Source organism: Erpetoichthys calabaricus, chromosome 2, assembly GCF_900747795.2.
Source record: "Erpetoichthys calabaricus chromosome 2, fErpCal1.3, whole genome shotgun sequence".
Classification (NCBI taxonomy): domain Eukaryota; kingdom Metazoa; phylum Chordata; class Cladistia; order Polypteriformes; family Polypteridae; genus Erpetoichthys; species Erpetoichthys calabaricus.
In genome coordinates, this window is record NC_041395.2 from 106822138 (window position 1) to 106838647 (window position 16510).

The following is a 16510-nucleotide window of genomic DNA, read 5'->3' on the forward strand; positions in this document are numbered from 1 at the left end:
TTCCCAGTCCTTCTGCCTCCACTCTTCTTCAGTAAGCTTCATCCACCTCCTCCTGACTCTTGCTCTCTGAATGAAGCGAGGCGGCTCCTTTTATTCAGGTCCTGGGAGTGTTCCAGGTGGCTCATCAGTATTACCTGGAATCACTCCCAGGTGTAGTAGACGTCCACCATAAGGCTGTACCAAACTCCAGCTCCCAGTATGCGCTGCAGGAGTCCATGGTGCCATAGCTGCCCAGGAAGGCTGCCCTCTAGCGCCCCAGGGGAGGTATTGCATCAAGGATGCTCTCTCCCCCGGTCCTTCCATTCTGCTGGCGTACCTGCCAGGTAATGTAATGGCAGTGGCCGCCCGTCACAGGGAATTTTAAGCCAGATGTTGCCAGATGTGCCAGAGGTTGATCTAGATCTCAGTAAGTGATTACTTAAATTTTCTTCAATTCAGTCTAATACTGGTATGGAGTCAAGAGTAAAGCAAAGGCAAGAATTGAACTGGCACATGGAAGAGATGTCAGCATAAGGAAAGGAAGGAAGGAAGGAAGGAGAACTTGGAGGAGGCATGTGTTGAGGTAGAGTATTTATCAGGTGGGCAAGTGGGCAGCCATACCTGTAGGATTTTCATTTGCTCTTCAACAATTATAAATGCTGTTAATTATTTTTCATTTTAATACAGTGGATGCAACATTAAAAAAAATCAGCAGAGAAATATACATTTGGCTAAGGATGTCTACACCTTATGTTACAATAATATATTTTTATGCTGAAATATCAGAAGAAGCTTATCACAGGAATCAGTGAGAGGATTTTAGTTATTCTGGTAGCTAAACATATAGATATCTGCAGATAATATTACAATAGTAACACACCAAAAAAGATGGTGCTGGAAAAAAATTCAGAACTGGCCAAATATTTGGAAATTTAATAAAAGCAGACCTGAAAAAAGTACTGCGAATATGAAATAGATAAATTGCACCATTCTGTATTGAGTCTTTTATTACAATGTACAGACATTGCAATTACTTAGTTCTTAATCATTGCCATTTACTTTCTTACTGTGTCCCTTAATCAACAATATAGGTGAGAACACAATTCGATATGAAATGAGAATGACAAATGTGCATTTATTGATAGCATTTCTACTGTAACAATATAAGTACATGTAATAAAGACTACTTTCACTGTAGTTAATAAGGCAAGTACTAATTAATCACAGTGTAAGTACACAAAAAGAAAAGGTGCTTAATGTAAAGTGTTACCCGATAAAACAATTTTACTCAATAAAAAGGTTAATTATAACGTTTACTATAAGAAAACAACTTACAAGTGAATAGTGGACTCATCACTGGTCACTAGAACATTAGAAAATTAGAACAATCTAGATGAGAAAAGGTCATTCAGCCCAACAAAGCTTGCCAGTCTTATCCATTTAATTCTCCCAAAATAGCATGAACTCTAGGTTTGAAAGTCACTAACATAACAAATGGTTAAAAATGCAAATACCAATAATCCCTTGTTTTATGCACTGACAAATTCAAACCTCTAGAAGCACTCTGCTCTTGGCCATGCTTCATCAATTGTCCAAAAGGCACAAGATTGGAGGCTGTCTATGTAATTAAGCTAAACTGAGGATGTTGTAGGGTATGTTTCTTCAGTCCAGTGCTGCTAGTAAACGGTGTATTGTTTAAATCTAATTATAATTTCCAGTATCAAACTCCTGAATGTACCTTTAATATTCTTGTATGTTAAACCAGGAATTACCCTCTGATGATTGGGTGATCCTAAATTAGAGTAAGGATTTGCAACATAACACAGAGCAATACCAGCTTGTTGTACATATGATAGGAGATGGGATAGTTTACCATTGTATTTTTATGTATTACTAGCTGAAATACCCGGTGTTGCCCGGGAAGAAAATAGTGTTTTGTTTTTTTTTTTTAATTGAGAAAAATATATTTTAAAAAAACACAACTTTAAAAATAAAAATAAATTAACAAACAATAAAGACTCAATGATGTGCTTGTCTTGCAGTCTTGTATGTATGTTATCATCCATTTGATGCTCGGAACCAGCCAACTCTATTTAATTTCAAAAGCAACAGGGGTGCGGTGATGCTCAAACATAAAGAATGCTGGCAGTCACCTCCTGTTCGCCCTCTGGTGTTCGTTCGAAGTGTCAACTGGATGATAACATGCATACAAGACTGCAAGATCACACCCCACCCTACCCAGAAGGGGGTGGGTTAGGGCTGATTTCACCCTATGGTATTTTTAGTCGACCAATGAGAAACATATGTACCCAGTTTCATGAAAATCGTTCCAGCCGTTCAAAAGTGATGCTGGAACATACATACATACATACACACATTGACTTTTATATATATAGATGAATGCACTAATGATGTAGGCATTACCCATCCAACCATTTATCCATCCATCCATCCAATTTCTTAGCTTGCTTATTCCAATTTAAGGTATCATGGAGCCAGAACGGATCACATGAGCACTGGGCTCAAGGCAGGAATCAACTCTGGACAGGGTGCGGACATAGGAGTATTACAGAAGGTTCAAAGAAAGACCTATGAGATGTATTCCAGGGTAGGAATTAGGCAGAAAGAATCAAGTCTTTATAGCTTTTGTAAAGAAGACAAAAAGAAAACTTGGTACAGCTAGTTAGAATTTTGAGGCGAATAAGTAATGCAAAAAAGAATTAGTTAGCTGTACTGAGTAGAAAAAACTTGCTCGCATTATCATATTTTATGTTATACTTTATGCTATTACGCCCTTCAATTTTACAATGCACTCTTTTTCCTATTGTGTTGTAGGGATCCAAAGCCTATAACAGCAACATTAAGAAAAGGGTAGGGATCATCTGGAGTGAAATGTCAGTTCATTTCAGGATACACACACTTATATCAGCACAATTTAGAGGCATGGGGCCGTAAAACAATAATATCCAAGTTCCAGTTTCTACACGTGCACACATACACTCACTTGTAAAAAGTAATACATTTGTCATATGTCTTTGGACTACACATGGAAAGAGCTGCACTGGGAATAGACATAATCATATTCAGGGACAACATTGAGAACCAACACAAAAAAAAAAACACACATGATGAGACGTCACACTACTAGCATGCAGCCCACTACAAAACGAAGGAGAAGATAACTACTGAATACCACATAAGACAAACTCAGGATACCACACTGAACAAACTAAAAATGCTGTGTTGGGTAAATACAGAATATGAAGCAAGATAAATGCAGAATGGTGAGTGGGTTAAGCACACAATCCCACACCAAAGAAACACTGTCCTTTCTGGAGAAGGCCCTGTGGTTTGAGGCTCTAAATAAATCTTTGTTTGCAGCTTATGCTGTCTTGATTAGGAGAGATGAAAATAAGTAACCACCAGTTATTCAAATATTTTGTTTCCTTTCTGTTATAAAGTAAAAAGGATGCTTTAAATGATTTAACTACATTTATTTCAAAACATTCCAATATACATCAATAAATCATTTTTTAAGCAATTAGATTCAACCATAACCTAATTTATTTGGAACTTAAAACATCCACATATCCAAAGAGCGACCCTACAAAGACCTAAGGCAGAAGGTGGCATGGTTCTACCTAACTTTGTTTTATTACTGGGCAGCAAACATATAAGCTATAAAAACCTGGACATGGACACAAATAGATGAACATACACAGGCTTGGTCCCCAATAGAAATAAAATCCTGCAGTACTTCTCTATATTCCCTGGTTTGTGCCCCAATAAATGCAAGGTATCGCCAATATACTAATAACCCAATTGTGCTTCACTCACTCAGAATATGGAACCAATGTAGAAAGCATTTTAAAATGGAGAATCTTTTATCTGTGGCACCTCTGCATGACAGCCACCTTTTTCAACCCTTGCAAACATATGCAGTTTTTAATATCTGGAAAACATTTGAGGTTAAATTGCTTAGAGATCTTTATATAGGCAACATCTTTGCATCCTATAAACAATTACTGTACATTCCAAATGTACAGTAACTTTCCAGCAACACATTTCTTTCACTATCTTCAAATTAGAAACTTTGTTATGCAGAACCTGCCCAATTTTCCTCATCTTGCACCTTCCTCTATGCTGGAACAAATATTGCTCAGTTTCGAGGACTCAGACAGCTTTTCTGCAATATATAAAATTATTTTACAGTCCCTCCCTTTTAAAGATCCAAGAAGACAATGGGAAAAGGATCTCTCACTCAACATATCAGAAAAGGAGTGGAAGGGAGCAATGCAGAGAATTCACTCGAGCTCCATATGCGCAAAGTATACAATTATTCAACTCAAAATTATATATCGAGCACATCTGTCTTGCTTAAAACTGTCCAAAATGTTTCCAGGGCAAGATCCAACCTGCAAACGCTGCAATCAAGTTCCAGCCTCACTGGGTCACATGCTTTGGGCCTGCACCAAATTAACATCATTCTGGACAAAAAATTTTAAGTGCCTTTCAGACAACCTTGGTGTCACAATCCCTCCTAACCCATTAACAGCTGTGTTTGGTGTTCTTCCAGATGGGCTTATAGTGGAGAAGGACAAACAAACTGTGATTGCCTTCACTACACTATTGGCACGCACACTTATTTTGCTAAACTGGAAGAATCCTAACTCTCCTCTTTTAAGTCAGTGGGTAACTGATGTTGTAAACTATTTGAAATTGGAAAAAATCTAATTCTCAGTTAGAGGATCTGTGCAGAACTTTTTCAAAACCTGGTAGGATCTAATCAATAATATTTTAGTATAAGCTCTTAAAGCACTGAGAAAATAGATTCTCTTCCCATTTCTTTTTCTTCTCCATTTATCTTTATTCGCCTATTAAACTCATCATTTATTTATTTTTACTAGCTTTAAGTTTTAAAAAAATAAATAAATAAAACAACTACAAGGTCACACCATCAGGCCACACATTTTGTGTGGCACTTGGTTGTCTACTTTGTTAAATAAATTTAGAAACCAAAAGCAGAAAGCATCCTAGGGTGCCTCACTCTGCGCATTAAACACATAGGTACTATGAACTGAATGCTGAGGGTTAGATTCTCTGGAAACGTTTGTGAAGGACTCATGGGAGTCAGAAGACATGGCTCCAGGTTACAGTGGACTGGGAGTCAGCACATAAGGATACTATCTGACCACCTTCTGTCACTTTTATGGCCCCCACTTACTAAGCAGACATAATTCATACGTGGATTATTATGAGCCAAACTGGCTATGAGTCATACAGTTTCATTTGTGTTACATGGTTTTCATGCTCATGTTATTATGTTTTGTGTAAATGTTTGCATTTATTTCATGACAATTGCACAGGTTTGTATAAACTTAATATCTGTTTGCAATAACATACTATAAATGCATGACAACAAACTTGACTTGAATGTAATTATCGTTTCTTATAAGGAAAAATGGCTCAGGGCAACCAGATCTTTACAGTGAGGAGAAAGACATCATTTCAATGATAGGTAAACCAATTTTAGGAAAGAGTAATGAGAAAGTTGCTGTCTGAGAGCTTCATTGTAATTGTATGCTTGATGAGAGGCACTTTATAACCTGGCATCACTCCAGGTTAACGCTTGGCTTTGGTATCTGAAATAAACAGATGCTCTTCTGCATGATTACTGGCACTTCTTCCATTGAATTTTTGCCTTATTTCAGCATACAATACTATTGTTTCTCATAGATATAAATTATATTAATTTTAGAACACTGGTTTTGTATGCATACTGTATATCATTGGCATATTTTGGTTCCCCATCAACATTATATTCTGTTATTGATTGGTTTCAGTCAGATAAACTAATTTATACTCACGAGATGCCCATGGAAATCAATTATTTCCAGGTTGATAGGCAGAAAAGTTTTGAAAAATATATTGGATGCCACTTGCATACCCATTTAGTGGCTTATACATTTGTCAATGGTCATCTATTTCTCTCTTCTGTTAATGCCAGAAAAAAATAGCTTGGATTAACATTGAGTCAGCCTGTTAACTGCTTAAATGTTTCACTGAATAAGGATTTCCCAGTAATAATAAAATGGGAAATTTTGGTTTTCATTTAAGCCTGTTGGGCCCAATGAATTAATTATATCATTGGTGAGTGAAGAAGGACTTTGAAAAATCTCAATTCATATGACCACTTGAGTCAAGTACTGGTAACCATGTGTTTTATGTGACAAAAGCAAGACACTTCATTCATGCACATAATCTTATGCATACTGTCCTGTTTGATTGGTCTCTTTGCATAAAGCTAGTAAGTAGAAGACTTAAAACCTTAACCAACAAATCAGTATTGAATTTACTGAAACCAGCAGTGTATACATATGAACCAATAAAACCATTAACATGAAAATATTAGAACATTAGAACAATTGTGATGAGAAAATGGTCAAGCAGCTAAACAAGCTTGCCAGTCCTATTCACCTAGATTGTTCAAAATACCATCAAGTTGAGATCTGAAGGTTCTTTAAGTTCTACTCTCCACCATAGTACTTGGCAATTTATTCCATGTATCTGTGATTCTCTGCATGAAGAAAAACTTTTAAACTTTTTTTCAAAATCTACCCTTAACAAGTTTCCAACCATGTACCCAGGTTCTTGTGGCAGAATTTATTTTATTAATAATAATAATAAATATATTTTATTTATACAAGGCGCCTTTCTAAGAACTCAAGGACACCAAACAAACAATAAATAAAAAACACATTATAAACAACTTAAAACATCAGAAAATACAGAAAATATAAAAATTAAAACCAAACAAAGCCACTGTAATCATAGAGAAAGAGCCATTTTAAACAGATGGGTTTTAAGTTTACATTTGAAGGTTGAAAATGATTCGATATTTCTAAGCTCAGTAGGTAGTGAGTTCCAGAGCTTGGGAGTAGAACGGCTGAATGCTGTGCTCCCTATGATGATTAGACGAGCGAGAGGAACGGTCAAATGGATGGAGGAAGAGGATCTAAGGTTACAGGAGGGAATGACAACATGAAGAAGGTTGGACAGATATGGAGGGGCGAGGTTATGAATGGCCATAAATGTTAACAGAAAAATTTTAAAATCAATTTGAAACTTAAACGGGAGCCAATGAAGCTGCTGCAAGACTGGAGTAATATAGTGAATAGATGGGGTTCGAGTAATGATACGAGCAGCAGAATTCTGGACTAGCTGAAGCTTATGGAGAGATTCTTAGACAGACCAAAAAGGAGTGAATTGCAATAGTCCACACGAGGAGTAACAAGACTGTGAACAAGAATGGCAGTGGTATGGGGAGTGAGGGAGGGGCGGATGTGATTAACATTATGTAGGTGAAAGTAAGCAGACCGGGTGATGTTATTAATATGAGATTGGAAAGATAGAGTACTGTCAAGGATGACACCCATACTCTTGACCTGAGGTGAAGGGGAAACAAAGGAGTTATCAATAGTAAGTGAAAGATTAGCGGCTTTGGATAATGATGATCTTGTACCAATGAGGAGAACCTCAGTTTTGTCACTGTTTAAGAAAATTTGAAGAAAACCAGGATTTAATTTCAGCAATGCAGTCAATAAGCGAAGATGGTGGAAAAGAAGAAATGGGTTTACTAGCAAGGTAGAGCATAACAGTGAAAATTAATGTTATATTTATGAAAGATATTGCCAAGGGGAAGAAGGTAAATTATAAAAAGAAGAGGCCCCAGGACAGAGCCCTGGGGCACACCTTAAGTAACAGCGGTGGGTTGGAATGTGAAAGTTTTAAGCTGAATGAACTGAGTGCGGCCTGAGAGGTAGGATCTGAACCAATCAAGTGGAATGTGGGTAATTCCAATCAAAGATAATCTATTAAGGAGAGTGGTATGACAAATAGTATCAAAGGCCGCACTCAGATCAAGGAGGATGAGAATAATAATTAAACCACAGTCAGCAGTCATAAGAAGGTCATTGGTAATTTTAACAAGTGCCGTTTCTGTACTGTGAAGGGGGCGAAAACCAGACTGGAACTTTTCATTTAGATTATTATGAGTGAAGTTGGATAGCTACTATTTTTTCAATAATTTTGGAGATAAAGGGCAAATTAGAAATAGGGCAAAAATTATTGAAGTTATCAGGATTGGCACCAGGTTTTTTTCAGTATTGGGGTTATTGCAGCAGTTTTAAAAGATAAAGAACAGTACCTGTAGTGAGAGAAGAGTGAATTACAGCAGAAATGAGAGGGACCAGAGAGGGGAGGCAGACTTTAACCAGAACTGTAGGGAGGAGGTCCAGCTGACAAGTATATGACTTGGATTTGCAGATAAGATCTGAGATTTCTGAAGAGTGGGAAGCTGGAAAAAGGAAAATGAATGAATAGGTGAGTGTAGTTCAAAGGAAATACAGAGAGAATCTACACCGAGGTGCTGATGTATCCTCTGGATTTTCTCATTAAAAAAGACATAAGAGAATTACAGAAAGCAGTCGAGTAAAGGTGAGATGGTAAAGAGTCTGGAGGTTGTGTAATATTATTAAGTAATGAAAACAATGACTTGGTGTTACCTTTATTACAAGAAATTAACTGAGTGTAATAAATTAAGAGCTGGGCTCCATTGTCCTATTTCCTTCCATACCTTTAAACACTTGAAGCATGTCACCTCTTAATAAACTGTTTGCTTAAAATAAAAAGGTTAAACTCCTTCAGTCGCTCCTCATAATTCATACTTCTCCATCCCAGAATCAACCATGTTACACATCTATGGACTTTTTCTAGTGTTGCTATGTATTTTTTGTAATATGGAGACCAAATCTGTATGCAGTATTCCAGGTGAGGCTGTTATGTTATATAACTAATGCTAGTGTGTTATATAATGTACATATAACCTCCCTTGACATGTAGTCCACACTTCAGGATATTTAACCTAATATCCTGTTAGCTTTCTTGATCTTTTCTATAAATTGTCTCATAAGGTTCATGTTCAAGTTTCAGAGTTCCCATTGTGTATTCAAATCTAACATATATAATTTCTAATTGTAATACCTTACATTTACATTCATTAAGTTTGTTCTGCTACAAATCTGCCAAATCTTGTAATATGTTTAGGTCCCAATATAAAAATGTAGCTAATTGTTCATTATCTGCTCTTCCATCTAGTTTGGTATCATATTATTTATTATATTCTTGTCCAGTTCATATATATATATATATATATATATATATATATATATATATATAAAACTATATATATAACTATATACTGTATATCTATACTAATAAAAGGCAAAGCCCTCACGGACTCACTCATCACTAATTCTCCAACTTCCCGTGTAGGTAGAAGGCTGAAATTTGGCAGGCTCATTCCTTACAGCTTACTTACAAAAGTTAAGCAGGTTTCATTTCAAAACTCTGCACGTAACGGTCATAACGGTCGACAACGTCCGCCATGTTAAACTTTCTTATTTATGGCCCCATCTTCATGAAATTTGGTAGGCGGCTTCCCTGCGCTAACCAAAACTGATGTACGTACTTATTTCGGTGGTATGACGCCACTGTCGGCTGCCATATTGAACTTTCCAACGGTCTTTGTTAGTTATGGGCCCATCTTCAAGAAATTTGGTACGCAGGTTCCCAATGCTAACTGAATCCTACTTACGTACATATATACGTCCATAGCCTGCAGCTCGGTCACCGTGTGAGGCGGCGTGGGGTCCCCCATCCCCACGCCTCCCACGTAGTTGGCTGCCTGCCTATATAAGGCCGTCCGTCACTCTGGTCTCTTCGTTCCCTTCCTTGCTTCACCACGGTATTCACATCTCCCTGCTGATAACTGCAGCCTTTTTATTTAATCCACGGCTTCTCCGCTGTTTTATTGTTCGTTTATTATGATTATAGTTATTGTGTAGGTATTTTAGACTTAGTTTACATCGTTCAGGTACCCATTTCCTTTATCGTTCCAACCGTACCCCCATTAACATGTCTATCAAGGTGATCACCATCGATCAAAGAACTGTCACTTACCAAGTGGTTTCCATGCCCGGAGATGGCGACTGCCTTTTCCATTCTCTGTGTTACATATTGCACAGCCATATCAGGCTCACTCTTGATATCCCGAGGAACATTGTGTCTTATGTATTGAATGACTGGGACAGGTTCAAGGTGTGGACTGATGACGGTACAGGAGATAATTATACTACACAGGAGCACTATAAGAGTGAAATGCTTAAGCCCTTCACCTATGGTTCTGCATGTGAGTTGATGACTGCCTCTGAAGTGTTCAGTTGTCACTTTCAAGTGTACCGAAATGGCCAAATATTTTACACCTTTGGACAACCGCCAATGCCTCTTAAACACCTTAGATTCACAGGTGACGATTTGAGTAGTGGACACTTTGATGTTTATGAATGTGTAAACTCTCAAAAGCTGGATGCGAAGTTATTGATGAAACCCATTTCAATTCAGACGCCTCCAGTTTCCAGTAAGGCTCTGCTTCGCAATGACAATTAATAAGTCTCAGGGACAGACCCTACAAAAGGTTGGCATTGATTTGAGGCAAGATTGCTTTTCACATGGCCAACTATACGTTGCATGCTCAAGAGTAAGCTCAGCGCACAGCTTGGTCATTTTACAACCGGAGGGCCGAACTGACAACGTGGTATACAAAGAGATCCTTAACAAATAATTATTGGTATATTTTCCCTTTTCTTCTTAATAAAAATTTTAAGGCAGAAGCGCGGGTATTTTGCTAGTGTGTATATATATATATATATATATATATATATATATATATATATATATATATATATATATATATATATATATATATATATATATATACACAGTATATAGTATACAGTATATATTAAAAAGAGCAGAGGCCCCAGCACTAATACCAGGAATTCCACTTTAACCCTCACTGAATTATAAAAATGTTGCCCTCACCGTAACCTTTTGCTTCCTGTGTTCAAGTCATTTTAGCACCCACCTACATTTCATGCCTTGAATTTCCACTTCCTTTAGTATGATCACTAATGTTTCATGTGGTACCTTATCAAAAGCTCTCTGAAAATCATGATAAAAATATCACCTTTTTAATTGTATGCTTTTGTTGTTTCCTCATAGAATTTCTGTGTATTAGTGAAAAACCACCTTCCCCATGTGAACCCATGTTGATTATTTGCTAATACACTTGTTCTAGACATGTGCTGCTGGATAATTGCTTCTATTAATTTACCTGTGATGCATGTGAAATTTACTGGCCTAAAATTACTTTAATCCACCTGATTGCCCTTTTAATAATACAAAGGAATAATATTTGCTGGACTTTAGTCTTTAGAAATGCTCCCAGTGTACAGAGATTTTCAAAAAATATATGCCAAGGGTCTATATATTTAATTACTAACTTCTTTAGATAAAATATTACCTCGTCCTAGTAATTTCTTAGATTTTAGCATATTTAATCCAAGCAGCACTTCACCCTCTGGAACTTCCAAATCACTCAGTACCTCCTTTGTGGTCCTTGTTACCTGTAAGAAATTATCAACTTCTTCACATATATAAACTTCAATAAAGTGCATGTTCAAAGGATTTGCTTTTTCACTTTCTGTATACTCTAGCTCACCTTTTCTGTTCCTAATATTCTTCACTTCCTTGTGGGTCATCTTTTGCCTTTTCTGCAGAATTTCTCACCAGCTTCCTTTTAGCCTCCTTGATGACCTTTTTAACCATAGCTCTCGTTATCATATGTCCAATAGGTAGTGATGGAGGTATTAGTCTTATATGCTTTATACAGCTGTTTTTTTCATTTGTAACTTCTTTTTGACTTCCTTAATTTTCTAATTTGTCTTTAATTTCTTACTGTCTCTAAATTTTTATATGATCTTGTCCTGCATTAGATGTAAAAAAAACCTAAGCTTACATCTACTCACATTTTGTCTCTACTAAATTTATATGTCATAGTTTTTGAAAATGCAGCATACCAAAGTACCAAAATGCATTATACGATTCCCCGATGATTACAAAATATACTATGTTTTAATATACTATGTTAAAAAACAGTCACATCTACATCTACAAAGATCCTATTCTTGTGATCTGCTATTTTTAAGGTTAGCCCGCTTAATATTTGGGTAATTAAACTCCCCAATGACTATAATATCCCCCTATAAACTGTGTTTTTAATACTACTAAAGAAATGTACAGTCGTATGAAAAAGTTTGGGAACCCCTCTTAATTCTTTGGATTTTTGTTTATCATTGGCTGAGCTTTCAAAGTAGCAACTTCCTTTTATATGACATGCCTTATGGAAACAGTAGTATTTCAGAAGTGACATTACGTTTATTGGATTAACAGAAAATATGCAATATGCATTATAACAAAATTAGACAGGTACATAAATTTGGGCACCTCAACAGAGATATTACATCAATACTTAGTTGAGCAAAATATAACAGCCTCTAGATGCCTCCTATAGCCTTTGAAGAGTGTCTGGATTCTGGATGGAGGTATTTTTGACCATTCTTCCATACAAAATCTCTCCAGTTCAGTTAAATTTGATGAATGCCGAGCATGGACAGTCTGCTTCAAATCATCCCATAGATTTTCAATGATATTCAAGTCAGTGGAATGTGATGGCCATTCCAGCACATTGTACTTCTCACTCTGCATGAATGCCTTTGTAGATTTCGAACTGTGTTTTGGGTCATTGTCTTGTTGGAATATCCAACCCCTGCATAACTTCAAGTTTGTGACTGATGCTTGAACATTATCCTGAAGAATTTGTTGATATTGGGTTGAATTCATCTGACCCTCGACTTTAACAAGGGCCCCAGTCCCTGAATTAGCCAAACAGCCCCACAGCATGATGGAACCTCCACCAAATTTGACAGTAGGTAGCAGGTGTTTTTCTTGGTATGCGGTGTTCTTCTTCTGCCATGCAAAGTGCTTTTTGTTATGACCAGATAACTCAATTTTTGTCTCATCAGTCCAAAGTACTTTGTTCCAAAACAAATCTGGCTTGTCTAAATGAGCATTTGCATACAACAAGCGACTCTGTTTGTGGCGTGAGTGCAGAAAGGGCTTCTTTCTCATCACCCTACCATACAGATGTTCTTTGTGCAAATTGCGCTGAATTGTAGAACAATGTACAGATACACCATCTGCAGCAAGATGTTCTTGCAGGTCTTTGGAGGTGATCTATGGGTTGTCTGTAACCATTCTCACAATCCTGCACATATGCCGCTCCTGTATTTTTTTTTGGCCTGCCAGACCTGGGTTTAACAGAAACTGTGCCTGTGGCCTTCCATTTCCTGATTACATTCCTTACAGTTGAAACTGACAGTTTAAACCTCTGAGATAGCTTTTAGTAGCCTTCCCCTAAACCATGATACTGAACAATCTTTGTTTTCAGATCTTTTGAGAGATGCTTTGAGGATCCAATGCTGTCATTCTTCAGAGGAGAGTCAAAGGGAAGCACAACTTGCAACTGACCACCTTAAATACCTTTTCTCATGATTGGACACACCTGTCTATGAAGTTCAAGGCTTAACGAGCTAATCCAACCAATTCAGTGTTGCAAGTAATCAGTATTGAGCAGTTACATGCATTCAAATCAGCAAAATTACAAGGGGACCCACATTTTTGCACAGCCAGTTTTTTCACATTTGATTTAATTTCATACAACTAAATACTTCTTCATTAAAAATCTTTGTTCGGAAAACACCCCAGTACTCAGAGGTTCCTAGGAAATGAAAGACATACCACTGTTATCTTTTTTGTTGAAAGTAGAGTAAATTATGCAGGCTGGGTGGGTTCCCAAACGTTTTCATTACTGTAAATAAAAATATTGTCTTCGTTAGGAGGTGCCTAAAACAATCTAATATGAGGACTCGATCCCTGACGATTTTAGTCGAATCCAAACCTCCTTATTAACTTGTGGCTCACCATCTAAATAAATAAGATTTGCATTCAAAAATTCAACTGGAATTGCACGGGGTGTTCTGTTCACCAGTTGAGATGTTGCGTCTCCATTTCAAGCTCAGTTCGAAACATTACCGGCGGCAGGACCTTGAGCAGATCGCTAACGCGTGGGCGGAAGCGTGGCACGGTCGTGCTGTACGTGACACCGTATGCCACGCAGCGCTCCACTCCGGAATGCAGTTCGGGGAGGAGCGCGGTTCCGAAGCATCATGCGTTCCTGGAGTGTGCCGGCGACGTGGCTGCGTGAGGCTGGATGGAAAGGGCAGATCGTGGCAGGGTAACGTCTTTTTTCTTCTTGCAACAACTTTCTGTGAGAAGTAGTCTGTTGCCGGAACAGGATTTATAACTCCAATCAGGTTATAGCTCTATTCTCTACTATTAATATGGAGTAGTGCGGGACCCCGCTTGAAGTGGGATAGTGCCCAGAGACCATGCACGGTGGGCGGTGGATGACTATGAAAGGAGGTCGGTGGTGTGTAGTATCAGTGAGGCCAGGGTAGCGGTTTCTTTTCTGTGAGGATGAAATGCAAAGGAAACTTTGGGTCAAAAGCTGTTTGATGCTTTGGCTGTCTTGTCTGCTAGTTATCGGTGGTTGCTTGTAGAACTTTTTCCATAGTTTCGATGTAACTTTTGTGGCGAGTGTAGTTGAACGTCAAAGAGCTCAGTGTGCAGTAAGACACGAAATATTGGTAGCAAATATGAGAAACATTAAAGTACTCGATCATAACAAGATGATAAATCTCTAGAAAGTAGTTTCTATTTCAAGTGTATTTGTAGACGTTTGCAGGATGAAAATAGCTTCTTTCTATTTTAAGTCCCGGTGTGCGGTTGTCTGATTGGTTTTCCCTTCTCCTTCCGATTGATCCTCTTTAAGGTCGCTGTGTCCCGGACTAATTAGGGAACATTTTCTGCAAGTATTTGACATTTTTCGGTCCTGTATTTTTTAATTTTTCCTGTCGCATTTAACTAAACATCAGGTGGGCATACTTTCCTGTTGCAATGTGTGTTATGGAAAAGTTGATGTAATTTGGCTGTGTTCGGGATCGAAAGTAGACATTCCAGTTTGCTGAATTTTGTTGATTTGAGGCAGACATTTAAGTAATATCAATGGACGTAGATCTTGAACCATTTTTTTCAGTTCCACGTTTGTCTGGAGGCAGAGCAAATTCTGGCAGCATTAGATGCAAAGCAGGAGCCAGCCGTGGCCAGGCTGTAGACCATCACAGGCAACACCCGCACTCACTGCTGGCCAACTTAAAGTAATCCGTTATGTTACATGTATATCTTTCAGATGTTGATGGAAGCCAGAGTACTAAGAAAAAAAAAACATATGCAGACTCCACATAATTACTGAGCCAGAAATACATACAGTACATAGTCTCTGAAGTTGTGAGGCAGAAACACTGGTCACTAAACAGTGTTAATAATTTCAAAACTCCTGTATTTTCATCAGTCATCTAGAAGTACACACTTTCTGAACTAATAACACAACATCATGTACTGCATATTTGTTTCCTGAGGGGCTTTGCTTGCATCAGTAATACTATCATGTTTCTTAAAGTTGGAAACAGCATCCTACAGAGGCTGGCTGTCCACCTTAATGAACACACCAGATCATCAATGCTTCCAGTGAGGACAAGTGTTTTTAGCCAGTGATTCCTGTGTATGGATGCTACTGTAAGTCACCAAATGCATCATGTTTGTACCTGCAAAGGCTATGTTTGCCTCCCCCTTAATTCTTTTACTAGGTGTTTCCACTACATGGGAAGTCTTGTCAAACAGATCCTTAAAATAATTTATTTTGCAAACATATCATGCGAGTCCATTTAAACATCATTAAAGAGTATGAAAGTCAGAAATTGATTTCTGTTTGCATTAAAAAACACACAGCCTAATTACACCTTCAATGTGTGTTCCCTTAAAGCAGCTAAGGAAATAACTCAGTTCATATTTTAGATTATTCAGTGTAGGCTTTTTGTATAATATGCTTGGATATTCGCTTACAGTGCATTTATCACATATATTGCATACCACCCTATCCTCATTTATTAATGTTTAATTTTTTTATTTGTATTTAGACCGCTGTTCTGATTTTTTTTATGGGGCTAATTAAATTATTTTTCTTTTACTGTCCCCCTAAGTTCTTTTCTAAGGGAGTTACTGTATTCCTTTCTGATTTCATTTTTGAGAAGCAGGAGTGCTGATGTTTTAGGGCCACTGTTCAGCTGACTTCTTTTTTTTTTTTTCTTCATTTTTTTCATTTTCATTTCATTTCATCACTTGCCTGGTCTTTAAATGTTTTGGGTTTAACTTTTCCCCCCATGTATTCATGTGGATTGTCTCTGAATATTCAATTTTGCTCACACATACTTCAGAGAGGGCGGTGCAGTGGGTAGCGCTGCTGCCTCGCAGTTAGGAGACCCAGGTTCACTTCCCGGGTCATCCCTGTGTGGAGTTTGCATGTTCTCCCCATGTCCGCGTGGATTTCCTCCCACAGTACAAAGACATGCAGGTTAGGTGCATTGGCAATTCTAAATTGTCCCTAGCCTGTGTG

The 16510-nt window shown here is 37.7% G+C and overlaps 1 protein-coding gene across 2 annotated transcripts in view; it reads left to right on the top strand.

Moving 5' to 3' along the window:
• The first annotated feature begins 14085 nt into the window (after nucleotides 1-14085).
• The window catches only part of slc39a13 (solute carrier family 39 member 13), a 48732-nt gene continuing 46307 nt past the window's right edge, over nucleotides 14086-16510 (top strand). Inside the window, exon 1 of one of the 2 annotated variants that reach the window (XM_028794269.2) lies at nucleotides 14086-14233. The gene's annotated coding sequence lies outside the window, so the exon portion shown is untranslated. Of the gene's footprint in view, nucleotides 14313-16510 lie in introns of both variants that reach the window. The other variant, XM_028794270.2, reaches the window with a different exon arrangement.